This window comes from Capricornis sumatraensis, chromosome 7 (assembly GCF_032405125.1).
Source record: "Capricornis sumatraensis isolate serow.1 chromosome 7, serow.2, whole genome shotgun sequence".
Lineage (NCBI taxonomy): Eukaryota > Metazoa > Chordata > Mammalia > Artiodactyla > Bovidae > Capricornis > Capricornis sumatraensis.
Genome location: NC_091075.1, coordinates 83566215 through 83582535, shown reverse-complemented (window position 1 = coordinate 83582535; position 16321 = coordinate 83566215). Strand labels below are relative to the sequence as shown.

At 38.9% G+C, this 16321-nt stretch overlaps 1 pseudogene; it reads left to right on the top strand.

Annotated features, from left to right (window-relative positions):
- Positions 1-2149: 2149 nt before the first annotated feature.
- Positions 2150-14767, top strand: LOC138081831 (cilium assembly protein DZIP1 pseudogene; annotated as a pseudogene).
- The last annotated feature ends 1554 nt before the right edge of the window (positions 14768-16321 follow it).

Sequence of the window (16321 nt, the reverse complement as noted above, 5' to 3'; positions counted from 1 at the left end):
ATACTCTGTGTTTTTCAATAAGGAGGGTGCAGTCTCTTGAAGTTCACTCATTCATCATGGATTGGGGTTGTGAGTCCTTGGAAAAGAGAAATTGACTCCCCCACCCTCATTCTCTACCTGCCCTCCATAGTGTGTTGGTCCTGTCGCTGGCAGAAGGACAAGTCTGACAACCTAAAGACCTTTTGTGTTGAGTTGAAGGGACATCCTGGGCACCTGTGAAGATCTACAATCCCCCTGGGGGGAGGGGGACCTCCTTACTGGAAGGAACATGACATTTAGTAGCTAACTTAAAAACCTCTGACTGATCAAGAAAGAGACTAGAAAGAGGAAGGAAAAAGTTTTTTTTAACAATATTTTAGTATCTTTGTGGGAACACGGTTTATTTACAATGTGTTTGTTTCTCAGTTACTCAGTAGTGTCCAACTCTTTGTGACCCCAATCATAAGTTCCTCTGTCTATGGGATTTCCCAGGCAACAATACTGGAGTGGGGTGTTATTTCCTTCTCCAGGGAATCTTCCTGACCCAAGGATCCAGTCCAAGTCTTTTGGGTCTTCTGAATTAGGAGATGAAATTTTTACCACAAGCACCACCTGGGAAGTCCCATATATGTACATGACCTACATGGGGAGGGAAGCTAAAAAAAGAGTGGGTATCATGGCAAATAGATGTGGAAACAGTGGCTGACTTTTTTTTTCTGGGCTCCAAAATCACTGCAGATGGTGATTGCAGCCATGAAATTAAAAGACACTTACTTCTTGGAGGAAAGTTATGACCAACCTAGACAGCATATTAAAAAGCAGAGACATTACTTTGCCAACAAAGGTCCATCTAGTCAAGGCTATGGTTTTTCCAGTGATCATGTATGGACGTGAGAGTTAGACTGTGAAGAAAGCTGAACACTGAAGAATTGATGCTTTTGAACTGTGGTGTTGGAGAAGACTCTTGAGAGTCTCTTGGACTGCAAGGAGATCCAACCAGTCCATTCTCAAGGAGGTCAGTCCTGGGTGTTCATTGGTAGGACTGATGTTGAAGCTGAAACATCAATACTTTGGCCACCTGATGCGAAGAGCTGACTCATTTGAAAACACCCTGATGCTGGGAAAGATTGAGGGCAGGAGGAGAAGGGAACGACAGAGGATGAGATGGTTGGATGGCATCACCAACTCAATGGACATGGGTTTGGGTGGACTCCAGGAGTTGGTGATGGACAGGGAGGCCTGGCATGCTGTGGTTCACACAAAACCAGTCTCTGGTGCCAAAAAGATTGGGGACCACCACTCTGGACTGTTAACTACCAAGACATATATGAGGGAGAGCTACCATAGAGAGCTCTATTCAGAAGAGCTAGAGCAAATGTTCCCAAGAGGGTCTTTTATGCTCCACTGGACATGCATACAAATTAGCTGCTGGCCTTCCCATGTGGCACTATCCCTGGGTTGGGAAGATCCTCTGGAGGAGGGTATGGCAATGCACTCCCATAGTCTTGCCTGGAGAATCTCATGGACAGAGGAGCCTGGTGGGCTATAGTCCATAGTGCCACAAAGAGTTGGACATAACTGAAACAACTTAGCATGCACACATGCATAAGTCAGCTGCTAATTGCTTTCACCAAGTCATCAATCTACACATCCCTAAATAACATGAGAAAGGTGGCTCAGGCTGCTGGGGGAGCCTCATATTAAATGGGTAATTATAAATGACTAGCCTGCCTATCTCCTCCTTACTGTGGACTAGAGTCAGTATCAGATTTCCAGGCATCCCCAAAAACAAGGCAGATAAGCAGTTTAGCTTCAAGATAACTTTATCTTAGAGTGTCCTAGTTCCAGAACCTCATTCTGAATGGTTGCTGACTAGGAATGCTTTGCTTTTAGCTTCTTGGTTTGTGGGGTTTTCTCCAAAGTATAGCTTGGGTCCAAGTCATAGCTGCAGGTCATTTATTTACGAGACTCATAGAAATCAGCAGCCAGTTAGCAGGGAAAATAAAACAGGAAAAGAATACTGAACATCAGGGTGGGTGCATTATTGAGGTTTCCATGCAATCACTGAGAAGTGTCAAAAACTGCCATTGTTGGGACAGCTGTTCAGTCATGCTGATATTTGTCAAGGATTGCCCCTGGGGGTGTTAATAACTTTCTCCTCTTAGGCTGCATGGGTGTGCAGATAGAGCAGCCAATGATGGCTCTGAAGAAGGCCATGGCCTTAGAGATGGTCTTATGTAGAAATATTCCAGGAATTTTGAGAGTGTGTTGTAAAACACAGTCATCATTAAAATCCATAAATTTATAATTAAGTTATATTAAAAATGGAGTAATTAATACTCAAAATCCATCTTGTCCTAATTATTTTCTATTACCCACCCTCTTGTGATTATTTATCTATTATCTGTATAGTAGAATACTAATATAATGGAGTGCTACTGCATACCTCTTCCCAGAAGTGCGTTCAGTAGCTCATGCTGGAGCTTGAAATTGTCCATGGTGGAAATATTTATACCAGGGAAATTAGCAAATGCTACAAATCAGGGCATGATTCCTGCTCTCTCTCCTGCCTCCACTAGGGCCAGTCCACCCTCCATAGCAGAAGGGTGAAGATAAACTGCTAGATCCTTGAGATGGGAAGCTATTACAGTAAGATGGAATTGTCTAACCCAAGGGGTTGAAACAAGAGGTCAATCTAGGATACGTCACACTGGTAGTTAAAATAATCTACTCTTCTCCCCAGCCTCCCAGATTTTATTCCCAAATGGTAGTGAGTAGGAAAGTTATGTTGAAGCTGAAACTCCAATAATTTGGCCACCTGATGCAAAGAGCTGACTTATTTGAAAAGATCCTGATGCTGGGAAAGACTGAAGGTGGGAGGAGACGGGAACGACAGAGGATGTGATGGTTGGATGGCATCACCGACTCAATGGACGTGCGCGTGGGTAGACTCTGGGAACTGGTGATGGACAGGGAGGCTGGAGTGCTGCGGTTCATGGGGTTGCAAAGAGTTGGACACGACTGAGCAACTGAACTGAACTGAGGAAAGTTAGCTCCTCTCGAATCCCCATAGCCATCCCAAGCCACCTGACATAAATATTATCAGAAGTAGAAATATTTGATTTAGTGATTTTCAAAGTGAAGGATTTCAGGCTGAAAGTTCAGGGAATAAAGAGGCCAGGTTTTGGCTGAGCCACCATCCCACAGCATTCAAGTTGAAATGATAAACAAACGAGTAAAAAGAAAATAATATGGGGTAAAAAAATCTTACAAATCCATTCAAAGGTTAAAGAGTAGTGGCTGAAAATTGTGTTGGATAATACATATTACATTTGAATCATACATTCACAAGACAGAAGGGATTTTACACTCAGAGGATAGAATAAAGATCAGTAGTGCACTCTCAAAGAAACCTCCTCAGCTAGAAGCTTTCATGGTAACACTATCATTACCTAAGCCCTCCCTCATATCACACCCACACTCATTTTCTCTCTCTCATGTACACATTTTAACAACAACAGCATTCTTGGAACTGTTTAATAAAGAATAATAAGTCATATATAAGTGTTTGCTCTGTGTTAGGAAACCTTTTATGTGCTTCGTGTATATTTTCTTTCTCAGTAATTTGAAAATTTATATCATTCTTACATTTCAGATGTAATGCTTTTGGGAAACCAAAGCACAAAGAATTTAACTAGGAAACAACACATATTAAGTGGTAGAGTCATGAAATTTTTCTGGGAAACTTTTTCTTCATCTTCTCAATCTGAGATATGCTGTTACTTAAAGGCATGACTTACCTTGCAGCCATATCAAATGGTAGGTGATTTTACACGTACAGGACCTGTAAACATCAAGACATCTTCCTTTCTTCTCATAGCTCTTCCAGACCACTCTGGTCCCCTGCTCTTTAAGCTAAAATCTTACTCCACTTGAAGCCAATGACAACAGATCATACTGTCTACTCCCCTTCTTGGTTGTGGTCCATGCAAGCCTTCCTATCAGTTCTCATTGCTTGACAATTCTAATACTATAACTCCTTATTACACTTTGGTGATTTCAAATTAGAGCTTGGTAGCACAGAATATTTTTGTTCAAATTACTTAAAAAGGTCTCATCTCTGTATGAATTTTAATAGAGGCTACTCTTTAAATTAATCTTCAGGCAGATCAATTTAAATAGGAGTCTTGTCCTTCAGTCTGAAACCAGCCTCCATCCAGAGCCCAGGCCTAGAAGTACAGTCCAGACTAGAGTTCAGCCTGCCAAAGGTTTAGTACAAGACTGTCCCAAGCAAATGATTTCTCAATTTAAATTTCTTTTAAATTTCATATTTTCATAATTGTCCTTGATTTTACCTCCACCCTACCTCTACCACCAACTCCCAGACTCATACCATGAATGCTATTATGCATAATGGCATGGCATTCAGAAGGCTACCAAAATCAGCCCCTTCTCTGACTACCATCTCTAATATTTCCAAATCACTTTCCTTGTCCATTGTCATAACTTTTCAACTTTCAATTCTTTAATGGTCTCATTTTCATTTTCAGTTACCATCCCCAGATTTCTTTTTACAACTTAGATGCCATAATCTATCATTATAATCATATAATCACATTTGTAGTTTGCCCCAACTCCCTCTGTATTCCTCAATCAACAAAACTGAAACCTACCTAATTTTACTATGTGTCTTTTAATTGCCTGTAGAATGAGATTAGGGAATATTAGGCAACTGTTGATGGAATCACTTTACATTTATTATCACAAATTTCAAGTGGATGCCTAGCAATCTTATTGCATTTGTCTAACTAATTCACTCTCTTTCCTTTACCTATTTAAAGATTAGTTTTCACCAGAAATAAGCTCCTATCTCAAACATCATCAATTCTGTCATTCTATTATGCCATTTTCATAAAGATCAAACAAGCTGTAATGTCCTCCATAAATGACCATTGATTTCTCAACTCTCCATTTCTCTATATCTTAATGCAGCAAAAATTTTAAAAGTGATTTTGCACAATAACTGCCCTATTTTCCCAACGCACGTGCACTCTTTTAGCCACTCCAATTATGCTGATTCTGCCAGTTTCATTAATAATATTGAGTTCCATATTGACAAAATGCAATGGTCAATTTTAATCTTCCTCTTAGCCTCTGAGATATCAAAATCTTCTTCCTGAAACACCTATTCTCTTAGCTTCTGAAGCAGATTCATAGTTCTTTTTTTTTTTTCTTAATTTTTGTTTTCACTTTACAATACTGTATTGGTTTTGCCATACATTGACATGAATCTGTCACGGGTGTACATGAGTTCCCAATCCTGAACCCTCATCCCACCTCCCACCCCATCTCATCTCTCTGGATCATCCCCGTGCACCAGCCCCAACCATCCTGTATCCTGTATCGAACATAGACTGGCAATTCTTTTCTTACATGAGAGTATACATGTTTCAGTGCCATTCTCCAAAATCATCCCACCCTCTCCCTCTCCCTCAGAGTCCAAAAGTCTGTTCTATACATCTGTGTCTCTTTTGCTATCTCGCATACAGGGTTGTTGTTACCATCTTTCTAAATTCCATATATATGTGTTAGTATACTTTATTGGTCTTCTGATAGTTCTTTATCCATGCCCAATCTACACCAGAATACTGGAGTAGATAGCCATTCCCTTCTTGAGCAGATCTTCACAACCCAGGAATTGAACTGGGGTCTCCTGCATTGCAGGTGGATTCTTTACCAGCTGAGCTACCAGGGAAGCCTAAATCCACACCCCAGTTGATAACAATAAATGATTTCTATATAACTATGCCACTATCTCTAAAGCATATTCTTTCACACCTAAAGTCTTGGTTACATACATACGTACTCAACTGTCTTCGTGATATTTCCTGGATGTCTAAAAAGTATTGTAATTTTGACATGTTGAAAACAACTTTTCATCCTTGTGCTCCAAAGCCTGCTTCTCTTCTTTCTTCTTGCTCCACATTAAAAATAGATTCCAAATTTGACCACCTCTCATCACTTCTATTTCTACTATATAAGATAAAAATACCACCTACCTGATCTTCTTGCTTCTCTTCTTACTCCCCTAAGTAAAATCTTAAAATGATAACACCTGCCCATTAAAAAAATAAATTGTATCATGTTAGCCTGCTGCTCAAACTCTACAATAGTTCTCTGTTCCAAAATCCAACTTTTAAACATGTGTGACAGAACTCTAATTAGTTGTTATCATTGCTGTTCAGTTGCTAAGTCATGTCCAACTCTATGCAACCCCACAGACTGCAGGACACCAGGCTCCTCTGTCCTCCACTATCTCCCAGCTTGCTCAAATTCATGTCCATTGATTCAGTGGTCTATTTAGCCATCTCACTCTCTGTCACCCCCTTCTCCTTTGCCCTCAATCTTTTCCAGCATCAGGGTCTTTTCCAATAAGCAAGCTCTGTGCATTGGTGGCCAAACTTTTGAGCTTCAGCATCAGTCCTTTCAGTGAATATTTAGGGTTGATTTCCTTTAGGATTGACTGGTTTGATCTCCTTGCAGTCCAAGGGACTCTCAAAAGTCTTCTCAAGCACCACAATTCAAACCATCAATTCTTTGGTGCTCAGCATTCATTATGGTCCAACTCTCACATCTGCATATGACTACTGGAAAAACCGTAGCTTTGACTATACAGACCTTTGTTGGCAAAGTGATATCTCTGCTTTTTAATACACTTTCTAGGATTGTCATAGTGTTGCTTCCAAGGAGAGAGTGTGTTTTAATTTCATGGTTGTAGTCACTGTCTGCAGTGATTTTGGAGTCCAAGAAAATAAAATCTGTCACTGTTTCCAGTTTTCACCAACCTATTTGCCATGAAGTGATGGGACCAGATGCCATGATCTTCATTTTTTTAATGCTGTGTTTCAACATTTCACCATTTTAACTTTTTTACTCTCTTCTTTCACCTGCATAAAGAGGCTCTGTAGTTCCTCTTCACTTTCTGCCATTAGAGTGGTATTATCAGCATATCTACAGCTGCTGATATTTCTCCCAGCAATCTTGATTGACTTGTGATTCATTCAGCCCAGCATTTCGCATGATATGCTCTGCATATTAGTTAAATAAACAGGTGACAGTACACAGCCTTGTCATACTCCTTTCTCAATTTTGAACCAGTCTGTTGTTCCATGTCTGGTTTTAACTGTTGCTTCTTGACCAGCATACAGGTTTCTCAGGAGACAGGTAAGATGATCTGGTACTCCCGTCTCTTCAAGAATTTTCTACAGTTTGTTGTGATCCACACAAAGGCTTTAGCATAGTATATGAAGCCAAAGTAGTTGCTTTTCTGGAACTCCCTTGCTCTCTCCATGATCCAATATAAGTTGGCAATTTGAAATCTGGTTCCTCGGCATCTTTGATATCTAGGTTATATATCTGGAAGTTGTAAGTTCATGTACTGTTGAAGGCTAGTTTGAAGGATTTTGAGCATGACTTTGCTAGTATGTGAAATGAGTATAATTGTGTGGCAGTTTGAACATTCCTTGGCACTGCCCTTCTTTGGGATTTGTAATGAAAACTGACATTCTCCAGTCTTGTGGCCACTGCTGAGTTTTCCAAATATGCTGGCATATTGAGTGCAACATTTTAACAGTGTAATCTTTTAGAATTTGAAACAGCTCAGCTGGAATTCCATCACCTCCACTAGCTTTGTTCATAGTAATGCTTCCTAAGGCCTACTTGACTTCATACTCCAGGATGTCTGGCTCTAGGTGAGTGAACACATCATCATGGTTATCTGGGTCATTAAGACCTTTTTTGTGTCATTCTTCTGTGTATTCTTGCCACATCTTAGTCTCCTCTGCTTCTTTGAGGTTCTTATAAATTCTTTCCTTTATTGTGCCCATCCTTGCATGAAAGTTACTTTGATATCTCCAATTTTCTTGAAGAGATCTTTAGTTTTACACATTCTATTGCTTTGCTCTATTTTGTTATCTCTCCTAGCTATTTCCTGGAACTCTGCATTCAGTTGGGTATATCTTTCCCTTTCTCTTATAAGAGTATAGCTTAAATAATTCTCTGATTCTCTCTCTTACATTTGTGTGTGTTTTGCTTTTTCTCTCATTCACTTAATCCTAGTCACACTGACCTGTTCTTACTGCCATACTTTAAGCATCCTAATTTTCTTGAATGGCTTTCTGTTCTCTCTGCTCGACTACTCTTCCCCACAGTTATATCCAGGATTCTCTTTCTTCCTCGTTTCTGCTCAAACATTCCTTCTCATGTGCCCACTCCACATGAATCTTTTTTACTGTACTTGATTTACCATAACAGAATTCTTTACTACCTAAATTCAGATATGTATATATTTTTGTGCCTATTGTCTGTTTCAGCTACTAGATGCAAAGCTTTTGGAACAAAGATTGTATCTGCTTTGCTTATTGCTATGATCTCCATATCTACCTAACACATGTGTGTGTGCTCAGCCACTCAACTGTGTCTGATTCTTTGTGACTCCATAGACTGCAACCTGCCATGCTCCTCTGTCCATAGGATTTTCCACCCAAGATTACAGGAGTGGGTTGCCATTTCCTCCTCCAGGGGATCTTCCCAACCCAAAGATCAAATCTTTGTCTCTTGCATTGGCAAAGCAGATATTTTACCACTGAACCACCTGGAAAGTCCAAATACCTGATACACAAGTTTTCAAAGAGAGAAGAGATTGATTGATAAGATATCATTTTGGAAGGAGAAGGGTGATTTAGATAGTGTTGAATTATACACAAAAAAGAAACATTTAATTTTTATCAATGAATGAGAAAACAATTAGGTAAGAAGAATGACAGTATTTACCACATTTGTCATATTTTATTGTAATCATGTACTTTGATCTCTATGTATCTGCCTAAAATTTAATGTCTAGAGTGCACCGAATGGTATTTATGCTTAGCATTCATCTCAGCTACAGAACTCTGTGCCTGAAGGAGAAACCAACTGCTCTGTAAAAACCTATTGAATGAGTGGCTTAACAAAAGGTCTTGGACTCAACCAGTTTAGGAGGTGAGAACAGTCATTAGGATAAACCTTGGGAAATAAGAAGTATCATTTACACAGCAGTCTGCTTTAGAACATTTATTTTGCCTGAGGAAAATAAATGCTTCTGGAGAATTAAACTTATTTGGTGAAAATTATGCCATTTCCCATACATTATCACTATAATGAATATGAACCTATTTGCAAGTCTCTCAGAGAACTAAGAAAAAAAAAAATAAGTGAAGTGATGGGTGTAAGGAACTTTGCCTTAATCTGATAAATGCCAGCAACATAGTTTTAAATGCTTTTATTGTAACAGAAATTATAATGGACAAAAGGATAAAGTCTGTTTCATAAACATCCACTGATGTACTGAGATAAATGCTCCCTCCATTACTCAATACTGCAAGTACCTGATTAGCACAGCAATAAAAATTGATTGACACTGTTTTGGATGTTTATGTCTTTGAGCAAATGTAACAGACTTTTCCTATTAGAAATAAGTGTTTCCAGAAATGCAGTCAGAAGTTTGAAATTAAGAGTGTACATGTTCACTATAGGAAGAAAGAGAATGTGGCAGGGGGAGGAGAGAGACAAAATATTTACAGAATACAAAAATCTGAAACAGCTTTATTTTTCTGTCCTCCATCTACCTGAATAATCATGTCCCCAACTCTCTAATGCTCAAGACTGGACTGAAGTTCAGCAACATCTGTTATTTTGGCAGTCAGTGAATAGCCAAATAAAGCAACACCATTTCATAATTTATTCTGTAGATCTCTGGCTTTGTACCAGAATACTTAACACTGACATCACTTCTTCATTTTCTTTTTCTCTCAGCATTAGTTTTTTGTATCTGCTCTTTCATTTCTTTCCCTTCACCTCTGTGCCCTGCATCTTGTCTCTTTCACTTTCCCTTTTCCTCTCTCTGGTCTCCTTGTTCTCTTGTACAATACTATCCTATACCATGTAATTAGTAACAGGTAGTATTGACTAGAAAAGAATTTATTTCATCAAATGATATTTGTGGTTTCTTATTGTTACAAATAAGTAACCATAAAAATACACTGGGTTAAATAACAGTGTTTGCAAAATTGGAAAAAAAAAAAACAAAACCTAAAAGCATTGTTCAAATCATAATTCTTTAAATATTGAAACTAGCATGCTTAGAGCACAGACAATTATCTGATAAATTTTGTGTACTATACCATATCTTACTTGTTTTTCTATCTGAGTACTTACAGTAGTTCAGAACTGCTAGTAGTTTGAATGTGTTCAGTATTAAAACATGGTTAATATTTTATAAGAAAGTTATTGCTTTTGCCTTGAAATTTTTTATTATTTGAAAGTTATTGTCTTTTCTATATTATTTAGGAAGTTTTCCTATGCTGTAAGTGCATTTCATCTAGAAGACACTTTTCAATAATAAAATATCCTTTGGCTTTTAGAGCAACAGCCAGTGGAAAGTAATTGCTTATACAAAGTTTGTTAAACTTAACTTCTCAAGACTGGAACTATTCCTTTATTGAAAGACAACTTGACCTTAATAATATAAGATCAAGAATATTATGTTTTTCATCATTCTATACCTTTACATAGAAAGAAATATTTTTGGAAAGAAAGCTATTTGTAGTAAAAAGTAAACAACTTTTTAAATGATGTTTTTATATTTTAAAAAATAAGTCTTTTACAATTTTTTAAAGAATATAATTTTAGTCAATATTATCATAAAATGCAAAAAGCCCAACTTGAAAAGAAAAATGTGTGAATTCCTTATACCTACCTCTCCCCACATACAGAGATGTTAATATTTAAAATAAATGCTAAAATATGAATCTTCAATGAAAATGTTGCTGTAATGAAGAGCTTTTTTATAACTATCTTTTCAGAATAAACACTTCTAGTTTCTGCCTGTTACACATGGAAGAAACCATGATGTTGGGTGATAAATAAAATGAAGTGCAAGTCAGAGAAACTAAGCCAGGATGAGATGCAAAGAGAAAAGAAAAGGCAATGAACTCAGCATTAGGAAATGTGTCTGCACAGTTCAATGGCAAACACAGTTATCACCTCCTTGTAGCATATTACTTTTCCCTGGTGGCTCAAACGGTAAAGTGTCTGTCTACAGTGCGGGAGACCCGGGTTTAAGCCCTGGGTTGGGAAGATCCCCTGGAGAAAGAAATGGCAATCCACTCCAGGACTATTGCCTGGAAAATCCCATGGACAGAGGAGCCTGGTAGATTACAGTCCATGGGGTCGCAAAGAGTCGGACACGACTGAGCCACTTCACTTTCACTTTCTGTAGCATATTACATTCATCTTTTATGTGTAAAATTGAATAAACGGTATTGGACTTAGGACATTTAAACTATGTGTTCAGTTGCTTCACTTGTGTCCGACTCTGTGAGCTGTAGTCTGCCAGGCTCCACTGTTGATAGGCTTCTCCAAGCCAAAACTAATGGAGTGAGTTGCCATGATCCTTCTCCAGCGGATCTTCCTAACCCAAGGATTGAACCTTTGGGATCTCCTGCATCTTCCTCATCACAGGCAGATTCTTTACTGCTGAGCCACCCAGGAAGGCCCCATTTAAACTCTAATCAATTACTATATATTGTGCGTGTGTGTGTGTCATAGAGTATTTTACTTGAAAGGTTGACAAAATGAAGAGAGATCCAAATCCTCACAGACCATTTAGTTAAAATATTACTTAAAAAAAATACTATTTTGGTGGGGGGAAACAAGAGTACAGCTAGTACCCCAAAGTATAAAATAATGCAAAAACCAGCTTATATGAACATGTTGACTATTGACGATGTCACTATTAAGAATACAATGAAATTAGTTTTGAGGTATTTTCTAATGCAGGCTGAACATTTAAAAAAGTGGAAAAAAAACTATAGACATATGAATTCAGTATTGACTCAATCTATTCTATTCATAGTCTGATAAATGAACTGATATTTAAAATGGCTACATTATATTCACAAAATATCCAAGGTCAAGGTTAGTATTTTAAGTTCTAAAACAACATGTTTACAGTGGCCCAAAGCTGCATATGATAAAACTACTTCTGGAAAATGTAGTTAACATGGGCCTAGCTATATTTTTATTAACTCTAAACTTACTTCTAGATGAAAAATAAGCTGTCTACTCTTAAAATTTCACTAATTTCCACCAATTCCATTTTCAGGGGACTAACAGAACTTTATAATAAAACACTTCCAACATGAAAATGTACATAAGAAAGATTATTTTTAAAAAAAGTTTAAAATAAAACCTGCTATCAGTTTAAAAAAAGAATTCACTTAAAAATTAGTTGAAAAAAATACACCTAGAGTACCATTCCAAAGAAAAAACTTTTTATGACTTCAGTGACACATTATTTTTAAGCAATAGCAGTATTAAACACCTCTATATGTTTCAAAATACTGTTGACAATTTGCTTTTTAAAAAAAAAAAAAAAACATTGCATTAGGTGCCATTGAAGAGACTCTTGTTCTCTGAGAGCCAGTTTCCTTGTTATTGCAGGAGATACTGTCAGGCAGGACAATTATAGTTGTGTAGGCAGTGCTGAAATACTGTGAAACCAAGTACTGCTGAAGTCTGAAGGGACCTCCTGTCGCACAGGGTGACAGTTACATGTCTAAAGAGTCACTCCAATCAGTCACGGTTACTAAGCTTGTTTTCAGTGTACTGGATTCATCCTGAGGTCCTTCTCCCTTCGGCCCTTTCAGGTTAGTTGCACCCCAGGCATTGGCACTTGAGTAGCATTAGACTCATTGTTCACAGGTGGAAGAGGTTCCTTCTCGTCTTTCCCAACTCTTCTCTGCATAGATTTCTCTTCCTCTAAGGATGATATGTCCCAGTCGTCATCATCCACATCTGTACACTTTAAATCTTTTAGTTCTTTTTTGATGAACACGTCAGCAACATTAATCCCACCACCTGGCTTATTCCCTGCCCTTCTTCTAGTTCCTCCTGCGACTGGAGAGCGTGGACTGGCAGCGGCTGAACACCATCGACGTGGACAAGGTGGCTGGCGCCGTGGACGTGCTCATGCTGCAGGAGAACATCACCTTCTGCAAGCTGGAGGACGAGAAATATCCAAGCTGCCAGTCGTGGTTGGACAAGGTGCTGCTAAAGCTCATCCGCCTGGAGCAGCTCATGCACCTCTCAGCTGTACGACCTGGAGGAGCGGCTGTGCTTGAGCCTGGCTGGGGGCGAGCAGAGCAAGAAGCTCCTCCCCAAGCAAGCGGGCAAGATCAAGCCGCTCAAGGAAGAGTGCAAACTCAGAAAGAAGTTGATCTCTGCTGCTGCTGCTGCTAAGTTGCTTCAGTCATGTCCGACTCTGTGCGACCCCATAGACGGCAGCCCACCAGGCTCCCCTGTCCCTGGGATTCTCCAGGCAAGAACACTGGAGTGGGTTGCCGTTTCCTTCCCCAGTGCATGAAAGTGAAAAGTGAAAGTGAATTTTCTCAGTCGTGTCCGACTCCTAGCGATTCCATGGACTGCAGCCCACCAGGCTCCTCCGTCCATGGGATTTTCCAGGCAAGAGTACTGGAGTGGGGTGCCATTGAGAAGAGCAAGAAGCTCCTCACCAAGCAAGTGGGCAAGATCAAGCTGCTCAAGGAAGAGTGTAAACGCAGGAAGAAGTTGATCTCTACCCAGCAGCAAATGATAGAGGCCAAAGCCAGCTATTACCAGTGCCATTTTTGTGACAAGGGCTTTATGAGCCAAGCTTTCCTACAAAGTCATATTCAGTGCTGCCACTCTGAAGAGTCAAATCTTGAGTATAAGACAAGTGCACAGATGGACAAGCTCCAAAGTGAAATCAACATGTTGAAGGAGCAGCTGCAGCTCACCAAGTCTCAGCTAGAGGCAGCACAGCATGTGCATGCAGTCAAGTTCTCTAAGGAATATGAAATGCAGAAAACAAAAAAGGAAGAATTTTTGAAGTTATTTGATAGGTGGAAAGAAGAAGAAAAGGAGAAACTAGTTGATTAAATGGAAAAAGTCAAAGAAATGTTTATGAAGGAGTTTAAAGGACTAACTTCTAAGAACTCAACATTAGAATATCAATTGTTGGAAATCAAGAAGCCCAATATGCAGATCAAGCCTAACACAGGCATGCTAAAAGATGCACATGAGTTTAAAGAAGAACGTCCTCAGCATCCCCATGATTTCCAAAATGTGATGCAGCTATTTGACAGTCAGGAAAGCAAGTGGACAGTTCATGTTCAGGCTCTTCCTCAAGAACACAAGAAAGAAAAGAGCTGGCTCCCGTCACATAGAGAGAAACTTCGAACCTCAATGATATATGATCAAAATACATGTAATGTCTTCTACAAGAAAAGGATAGAAGAGCTAGGACAGAGATTCCAGGAGAAGAACAAGCTGATCATCACTCAGAGACAGCAGATTAAAGAGTTCACCACTAAATCATTAAACAGTGACAGTGAACCCAAAGAGAATTTTTTAACCTGGCAGACTTTTGAATCTAAGCCAACTGCCCCAATGGTATCTATGAATGCCCCAGTCCCCCAGACACTGGATGCAAAGTCAAGTCTAACAATGGCACATGTAAGGGAAAATGAACAGAAATTAAATGACAACTAGATACATACAAGGAAAACTGAAGAATAAGCCTTCCCTCACCAAGGAAATAACTGTTTTGGAGCAGAATTTGGTGGAGAAACTGGAAATCTTGGGGATTAACACAAATATACTTGGTATTCCGAGTGATCACTTGAACAGAGGGCTAAGAACTGTGGATTGAGAATATCCACTGGAAATGGAAATGGCAACCAACTTCAGTATTCTTGCCTGGAAAATCCCATGGACAGAGGAGCCTAGGGGTCTACAGTCTATGAGATCACAAAGAATTAGACATCACTTAACAAATAAACAACAACAGCAGCAGTACCATTTGAGTTTGATTGTTATTCTAAGATCAAAAATGTTAAACACAGGAACTTTCTTTGTCTCCATATACCAATTTCTCCAAACTATTCTGTAGAAGTAGGTATTAATCCTATAGTTTTGCTTCATCACAATTTCTTGCTTTAACTATCATTTTTGTTTGTTTTTAGTAAAAAAGAGTGAATTTACCAGATTTTCTTTGATATATTACCTATGATGATCTTATGATCTGTTCTTATTTAATAGAGCAGTTACTTTGGGCTTAAGTAATCCCAGAAAGACAGAGCATACCTTTGGGCTAATAGTTAATGTTCCTTCTATAGTCAACAAGAGTCTGAAATGCAGTATTTGGGTGCAATCTCCAAAATGACAGAATGATCTCTGCTTGTTTCCAAGGCAAATCATGCAATATCACAGTAATCCAAGTCTATGCCCTGACCAGTAAAGCTGAAGAAGCTGAAGTTGAATGGTTCTATGAAGACCTACAAGACCTTCTAGAATTAATACCCCACCAAAGATGTCCTTTTCATTATAGGGCACTGGAATGCAAAAGTAGAAAGTCAATAAATACCTGGAGTAACAGGCAAATTTGGCTTGGAGTACAGAATGAAGTAGGGCAAAGACTAACAGAGTTTTGCCAACAAAATGCACTGGTCTTAGCACACACCCTCTTCCAACAACAAAAGAGAAGACTCTACACATGGACATCACAAGATGGTCAATACCGAAATCAGATTGATTATACTCTTTGCGGCCAAAGATGGAGAAGCTTTATACAATCAGCAAAAATAAGACTGGGAGCTGACTGTAGCTCAGATCATGAAATCCTTATTGCCAAATGCATACTTAAATTGAAGAAAGTAGGGAAAACCACTAGACCATTCAGGTATGACCTAAATCAAACCCCTTATGACTATACAGTGGAAGTGAAAAGTAGATTCAAGGGATTATATCTGAAAGACAGAGTGCCTGAAGAACTATGGACAGAGGTTCATGACATTGTACAAGAGGCAGTGATCAAGATCATCCCCAAGAAAAGAAAACAAGAGGCAAAATGGTTGTCTGAGGAGGCCTTACAAATAGCTGTGAAAAGAAAAGTGAAAGGAAACAGAGAAAAGGAAAGATAAACCCATTTGAATGGAGAGTTCTAAAGAATAGCAAGGAGAGATAAGAAACTCTTCCACACTGATCAATGCAAAGAAATAGAGGAAAACAATAGATTGGGAAAGACTAGAGATCTCTTCAAGAAAATTAGAGATATCAAGGGAATTTTTCATGCAAAGATCAGCACAGTAAAGGACAGAAGTGGTAATGGTATGGACAAACAGAAGCAGAAGATATTAAGAAGAGGTGGCAAGAATACACAGAAGAACTATACAAAAAAGATCTTCACGACCCAGATAACCATGAT